Source organism: Argopecten irradians, chromosome 8 (genome assembly GCF_041381155.1).
Source record: "Argopecten irradians isolate NY chromosome 8, Ai_NY, whole genome shotgun sequence".
In the NCBI taxonomy this organism is placed as follows: Eukaryota; Metazoa; Mollusca; class Bivalvia; order Pectinida; family Pectinidae; genus Argopecten; species Argopecten irradians.
The window spans coordinates 28,819,305-28,827,518 of record NC_091141.1 but is presented as its reverse complement, the minus strand read 5'-3'; the positions used below and the strand labels follow the sequence as shown (position 1 = coordinate 28,827,518).

The following is an 8,214-nucleotide window of genomic DNA, read 5'->3' as shown; positions in this document are numbered from 1 at the left end:
AATATTTCGTTAATATTTTTTTTTTAATTTCAACTGCATGCTTTTAACTTGCATTGTCAGCTTTAAGGATGGATGGACCTCATAGTCATTTTCCCTATATTACGAAGATTTATTATGTGTTTTCCAAATGACATGTATGCTACACCAAGTTTATGTCATCGATGTCATTTTATACGAGGAACCGTACTGATAATGATAAAACTGGTAGGAACTATCTATGTCGTATACATGATAGCTGATATAACAATAAGATAATTTATGATGTAATAATATTTAAATTATATCCATACATTCTTCAGGCAATTATTTGCACTTTGTCCGTAACTAACAATTAAAAATATAATGAAACCTCTCAAGTATTCGAACTTTTTTCAATGGAAACAAAAAAAAAAAAAAATAAAAATGCATGAACATACAAGACTCAATTTTCATGCTGCAATATATGCAGTCATTTACCGTGAATTGTAGTGATACTGTATTATACAAGTACATGTAGATATTTAATTTACCAATTTACTAAGTTCACACGTTAATAAGTCAAGGACTACAATAATATGTCATTATAGTTACACATTGTCAATACAATCGATATCAACATGTTCCCTTGCATACATAGCTGAATGTGAGAAAATGATTGAAATTGTAATTTATGATTAAATCAAACCATTAAATTAATATGACTTAACTCCCTTTTCGTCATCTCAACAATCGTTAACAAATGATTAAACATTAAGGGTTTGTCTCAATAATTTGTATGACATCCGAAATTGAAATGGTATGATGATGATTTGCCATTGTTGGATGTACCATAACACGTATCACCATAGACACCATTACCACATGTTATGTTAACCTGAAATGGGATGTTACCAAGGAAAACTCGTGTGTAGCGACAGTGTTATAGTCCCCTACACAAAGTACCTAGACATAAATAAAGGAATGTGATAACGTCTTTGATATCACGCGTTCAAGTACGTGGACCATACCATTTCTATTGCAACTCGATTTGTTTGTATTGTATGACTGGATGTCTCTATATATTGTAGAATAAAGTCATATCCCGAAATAAATTAAACACCGCGTTAACACTATCTATCTTTTGTGTGATAATGCTAATGATGTTACTGAATTAAACCAGCAAAATAAAATACAACTTTTGATTGCAATATATATCAACTTTTAGCAACTATAGTACAAATGAATACAGCTTTTTTTTTAAAGAACTCTTACTTAGGTTCACTTTATGATACAATCCATTTACCTTTCTTTATGTTTATTTTAGTTGTGGGAGTGCCCGAAATGTGGGGTAAGTACATTTTGTAGTTATGGTTAGTTTAGCATTTATGACTCAGTGTATAAGGTGATGTATACAATATAAATGATCAGTAATGCTATCGTTTAATACGTCTTCGTTTCTTTCAAAACCCGTTTTGATATTACAGTGTTACCTGTTGAAATGACATTAACTCAGTGTATAAAGTGGGATCTGATCATAATGTGAAACATCCACGCGACTTTTGAAATATTGCCTATTTAGATATCTAGATATTCCCTTATTGAGGCTAGCCATCTCTTTTTTTCATATCGTATAGTACTCACATATGATTTGGTATACGTACATGACCAGCATCCACTCGACTTTTAAATATTGTCTATTTAGGTACAGCTAAAATACCGTATAGTTGTCATTGTTATCAAAGATAATTACTTTAGGTACATGTGTGTTCCATACATTTACAGACAACAATGGAAATATCGACATATTGTTTATTGTCTATAACGTGTGTAATTGATGTTATGTAATCATAGAACAATTTAGTTCGTTAATTTGTATTTATAGGGAGTAATGCATTTAGTGTTTTGTCCTTATTTTAATGAATACATTATTTTCCCGTTCCACAAACGTCGTTTTTCTCTTCGCATATATTATGTTTTTAATTAAAATGAATTAGTAATTTTGTTATCATAATGTCATAGGCAATGAACATAACGGCTGTCATGATTCTTATTATGTTTTCTAATGTTACACAACTAATATATTTCCCGAATAGATCTACAAACAAGAATAATGTAATCCATATGAATAACCTAATTACTATGCATTTGCATAGATCATTAAAATTGTGTACTTATTGCAGAAACTATAATTGTTTAAATGAGCTGACTGACATGTATTAGGAGGACGTGATATAGTGAACATCCGATTTAAGATAACTGAGACTGGCTACTACATTATCTTACATAAGGAAGACAGTAGGTCCACAATTACGACATATTTCTGACATCGTGTTATTGTATGTCGTGTTATGATAACCCGGAGTTTACTGAGATACATTTCGAGTCATAACAGGACTTGATGAGACATTTGCATCAGTAAGGCGGTGTAGCGTTATTACACATCTATACGACATACTCGTCTTCAGACGTCAATATAAACTTTCGCTGCTGAATATCATGGATCTCGTCGTGATTAGCTTAAACAATTCACAAAGATATGACACGACATAATTATACTATGCAATGCCTATCTAATATATATCGTTATTAGATTAAAACTAAATCCTATGAACTGCAGTCTGTAGTTTTGCAAAAAAGGAGGACAATCAAGGGCAAAAAGTACAATACATATTTGAAACATATGGGTGCGACTACTTCCGAAATCGAAGCATATTTAGTAACTGGATACATTGTCGTTGCTAAGTAAGATACCACCACCAGTCGCTCAACGCTAATCAATATCAAATCTGACTTATCACTACAAAATCACTAATAACTTTGTGCGGTGACGACTTTTGTTCAAAGGCGTCAAAATAGCGAAATAACTAGTATTTTTATATTAAATAACTGTTTTAAACGTTTAAATAGATGGAATGTTAAATCGATTTTTTGACATTTTGATATCCTCATTAGTATTTATGACAGGGGAAAACGTTACAGCATTTGTACTTATCGATGTTATTTGCTGACGGGTGTTGTTTGTAAACGTTTAAATTGCATTTTACTGTGTAAAATACCCAACGTTTAAATTGCATTTTATTGTTTAATACCCAATGGTATTATAAATCCAATATGAATGTAATTCAGTTTACATTTACTTGTACATAATCATGTTGTCCGTAATTTTACGTGTTACAATTGGGACAAGAGATAATTGAACGCTTACTTAGATAGCACGATGGTAGGGATATTCCTATGATATAATGACAACTTTTAATACCTTGACTTTAAAACGTATTACGTAATTTTATGACTGAACAATATTCAGCATTTAAGATTATAATTTAAATGCATTGATGTTTTAGACATACCGTTGTATATGGTAGTATAACCATAAACTATCTTCAGATTAATAAATATAATTCATTTAGTGTAATGTTGTTTCCAAATTTCAATATGACATTATTTGACAAAGACAACGACTGGCGGCTTGTTTGGACGTCTTCTATTGTTCCGTTTAGTATATATTGACTTATTGTGCTCTGTAAAAAATATATGCTTCTCATAATTTAGCATTATATAATCGTGCGAGATATGGAATTTATTTTTATGACTATGTAATATTAATCTTAAAGATGAATTTATCTGTAAGACAATTCTTAACAGCATAGGATCATCGATAATAATTATGCTAACATATAAGAGCAAACAGGACCTTTGACGATCTATATTACAGTGTTACCTGTGTCACTGTAAGTTCGAATTTGAAATAAATTAGTAATTTTGTTATCATAATATCAGATCCAATGCACATTAAGGTGATTTATATTCATATGGATAACTTGATTAGATCATTGAAATAATGTACTTATGGCATAAACTATTTTATTAAAATGCACTGAATGACATGTATTAAGACGACATAATATAGTGAACGTCGGATTAAAGATATTCTTAAACAAGATAGGATATCCATAATAACGACATATTTCTGACATCGTGTTTGCATGTCATGTTATGGTAACCCGTGTTATGGTTACCGAGATAGGTATGTCGACGTTTTGAGTCATATGACCTGTTGAGGTATTTGCATCAGTAAGTCGGCGTAGCCTTATTACACGTCTTTGCGGCATACACATCTTCGGAGGTACAGTTATACTTTTGCAGCTGAATATAGTTGATCTCGCCGTGATCAGCTAAGTCAACTCGCAAAAATATGAGACGACATACTTACTTCATGAATTACTTATCTGTGTATCGTTATTAGTTCCTTATATTCTATGTATTGCAATATATAGTGATGAGTTGTTGTAAAACAATAACGACAAATCAAGGACAAAAAGGACTCTACTTATTTGAAACGTATGGGTACGACTACTTCCGAAATCGACGCATAATTATTAACTGGATAAGTTGACATTGCTACGGAAGATACCACCACTAGTCGCACGACGCTAATCAATTTCAAATCTGACTTATCACTACAGTATCACAAATAACTTGCGCGGTGATGACCTTTGGTCAAAGACATTAAAACAGCGAAGTAAATAACTAACACTTTTCGATTAAAGGAATGTTTTAAATATCTAAGTCGATAGAACGTTAAATCGATAGTTTGATATTGTAATATCCTAATTAGTATTATTGACAGAAAAAACTTAGGGTTTAGTCGGCTGTTTCAGGATTAATTTTTGTATTGATCGATGCCGTTTGCTGACGGGTGCTGTTTATACACGTTTATATTGTATTTTATTGCAGAACGTGTATATAAATATGTGAATGTAAGCGGACTATTAGACATTTGTAAAACAAAGGCAATATGATATAATGTATTGTGGTTGAAAAATACATTATCATATCATTCTTAATTAGCTATTGCTACAAGAAATAAGCAACGCTAACTTAAATATCATGTTGGTAGAAGAATATCACCATAATATTTCTATAATATAATGATGACTTTCAATGCATTGAGTGAACAATGTTCAGCATTTGAGATTATAGATTAAATTCATTGATGTTTTAGACATATATGTGAGCAAAATCATAAGCTATCTTCAGATCAATATAAATACTTCATCTTTCCTTTAAATTGTTTCCAATTGAAATTAGGATTTGATATAATTTGACAAAGGCAAAGAATGGTGGTTTGTTTTGTCGTTTTCTATCGCTTACTCCGTTTTAGTATATATCGACCTCGTGTCTAGCTTACCTATCAACATAAACATATTGTGCTCCCTAAATTATGTATTTTTCTCATGATTTAGCATCACATAATCGTTAGATATATTAAAGTTATTTTCAAGACTATGTTATTTAAGTCTTTAAAGATGACTTTACATGTAAGCCGATTCAAAACAACGTCGGATATTTATGGTAACATACAAGACAAACACGGACCTTTAACGAACTTCATGGACAAATCTGCATTCGACAATATTAACAATATTTAGTATGATATTTTATCAATTTTGCATCAAAGGAAAACAATTCCTCGAGATGACTGATATCATCACGCTTCTTCTCTTTTAGGGTTGGTTTAAAGAGTGACACGCTGAAAGAACGGTGATGTCCAACAAGATCACAGACAACACATACATCATCAATATTGACCACGTGTATGGCATTGTGTGTAGAAGAAATACCATGTCTTAGTGGCGCTATGTGTTAACCCCACATTTACACTTTTTAATATCATCTTTTTTGTTTGGTTTAGACAATGAATTGTCCATTATATTTTCCTTTCGTGTTGTATTGATTATGCAAATTTGGCACGGCACACTGCAAAACTATCTGTATATAATATGTCATAGCTGTATATTAATGATACAAGTTTTGGCCTATTTCCATGTAGATACGATGAGTTATCAACACAATAAAATTATATCAACCGAGGCCGAAAGCATAAGGTAATATCACTTTCTTGGGTTAATAACTCACCGTATCCACCTGAAAACAGGTCGATACTTATTATATATGATTATTGTTTTGAGACTGGTCGAATAGAAAAATGTTACCGCTGGATCAATTTCCTGTCTGGCATTATTGTATATGTTGCTTGTTCTGTTGATCATCGTTAATCGCACAAACCTTATAGTCTTCCACCATAAGCTGCAGACTACTGACGTCACAATAGATTGATCTGGTGTCATGGATTTTTGAAAAAGCCTGTTACGCTTTATGTTATAAACATCATGACATAACATCTAAAAGGATATTACCATCATTTTTTGACACATGATGCTGGACTCGCGCGAGAGATTTCTATGCTCAGTTCAGTAAAGTCGCGTGCTGTTTACCCCTGTTTCCGGAATACTGCATTTGATCAATATATCTGAGAAATCTAATAAAGAATCAGAAACCAGCACGAACACCAATTATAAAATTGAATATAATATTTAATGTTTATGCGAGATTCATATTTCAGGTTTGATGTTTTTGTCAATTACTTGTAAAGTAAAGTATATTGTGTCTGTAACATCATTGATGTCATTGTTTATATCTTTATATGTTTGTGATCAATTGTAAAACGCAATTGCAATGTATTATTGATCTTTGTATACATTTCCATATGATTGTATTTGTATTTACCCACACTGATCAAGCGTCTACTTGAATTATGTTATTAGGCTGTTAAAAAGGCGAAGTATATGTAGTATCAAATTATTGAAACGGGGTAAAGAATTGATATAAACTGATTATTATATTGTTATAAAATGGTAACTAGTAAATAACTGATAATTTGTGAGTAATGCATACACATATACGAGTAGTATGCAATGCTACTCATGTATGTTGATCTGACGAGTTGGACCGCACTCGTGTGTTGGGCAGAGGGACATTCCACGAGAGTGCGTAACCCCAAGTGATATTTTGAATTTCCTGCGATCCAGATCAACACATATCGAAAGTTTTGTCTGGCTACCTTTGAATGTATGACTGTTTAATGATGACAAAACTACCATATGATAATAATCATAAATTAAACTGTCATATGTCTACCACGTGAAAGTTCATGTAATGTGTATTCTGCATAAAATTCTGATTATTTAAAGATCGACTTATAAATACACAAATCATTTTCCAACTAATACTTTTACATTCATAACTATATCCCAACATAGTCACTACGTCATAGCACGTCATACATTCATTTAAAAGTATGTTGGGGGTCAGTGTATCAATAAAATGTGCCATATTGAATTTAACTGTGTTTCCTGAAAGCAACTTGTGTAGTAAGAGAAGGAAGATATACAAGTTTAAAAGATGCAATGAAAAGTTAGAAGTAAATGCTCAAGAAACATATCCAAGTATACGATGACAAGTGTATGTTGGTATTGTCGTTTTATTGATTAGGCCTGGGATATTGCTATTGTTTAGTCCGACGCATGTGTAACATCAGTTTAAATTATTCGGATAGTACTGTTGTAGTTGATATAAGATGAGTAGATTCATTTCTAGTTATTTTCTGAAATCATATTGTCATTTGTACTGGAATGAGGGGCTAAAGATTCGATCGCACGAGCGAGAACAATGTTTTGATTGATTGGTTAAACAAGATTTCTCGGGAACTTATCTATTACGTAAAACTATTACGCACATATGGAACCTACTTCTAAGATATAAGCATGGTATTTAGAAATAAATTCCCATAAAATGTATGTGTGTGTGTGTGTGTGTGTCTATATGAAAATGGAATCCCCCTTTAGAAGTAGTTCCAGCTAAAAGGGTGATGCAAGATCTGTATCACATATGTGTGAACTCAACATTTTCAGAGGAAATAGGAAGAAATAGTCAGAAAAAAATAATATTCTTGTACAATGACTGTTTTTGAGAACAAAAATTACATTTTTTCACGTTAGTATTAGATTGTACCTTTATCATGTCCAGTTTGCCATGTTTCTTTTTAAATGTACATGTTAAACACATTTTCAATAACCTAATATGAATGAGTTACTATATTTGCTGGTAAAATAAATTGATTGATCATTGTAAAATCTCTGTCTGTGATTGTTTTTACCTTATTAACTCCGCTTAAACTAACAGAGCATCAAGTAGTCGTGTTTTATCTTATCACAATGTTTTGTTTATTCTTAGGAAAGAGTACAATTGAAATCAATATACATATCCGTAGGCTTTTTATGAACGACTTCCATTACAAAATGCTAAAAAATGAAAAATGAAAATAGACATACTATATGTTTGCTGATATAGTACAGTAATTGTGTGTGCATGAGCCAATACATATTTAATGCGTATCAGCTTATAGTGATCAGA

The 8,214-nt window shown here is 31.6% G+C and overlaps 1 long non-coding RNA gene across 1 annotated transcript; it reads left to right on the top strand.

The window, feature by feature from the left end:
* Window positions 1–534: 534 nt before the first annotated feature.
* LOC138330085 (uncharacterized) lies at window positions 535–7,936 on the top strand. The gene is made up of 2 exons (XR_011209524.1): window positions 535–1,306; window positions 5,470–7,936. It is a non-coding gene; the product is annotated as an uncharacterized lncRNA (long non-coding RNA).
* The last annotated feature ends 278 nt before the right edge of the window (window positions 7,937–8,214 follow it).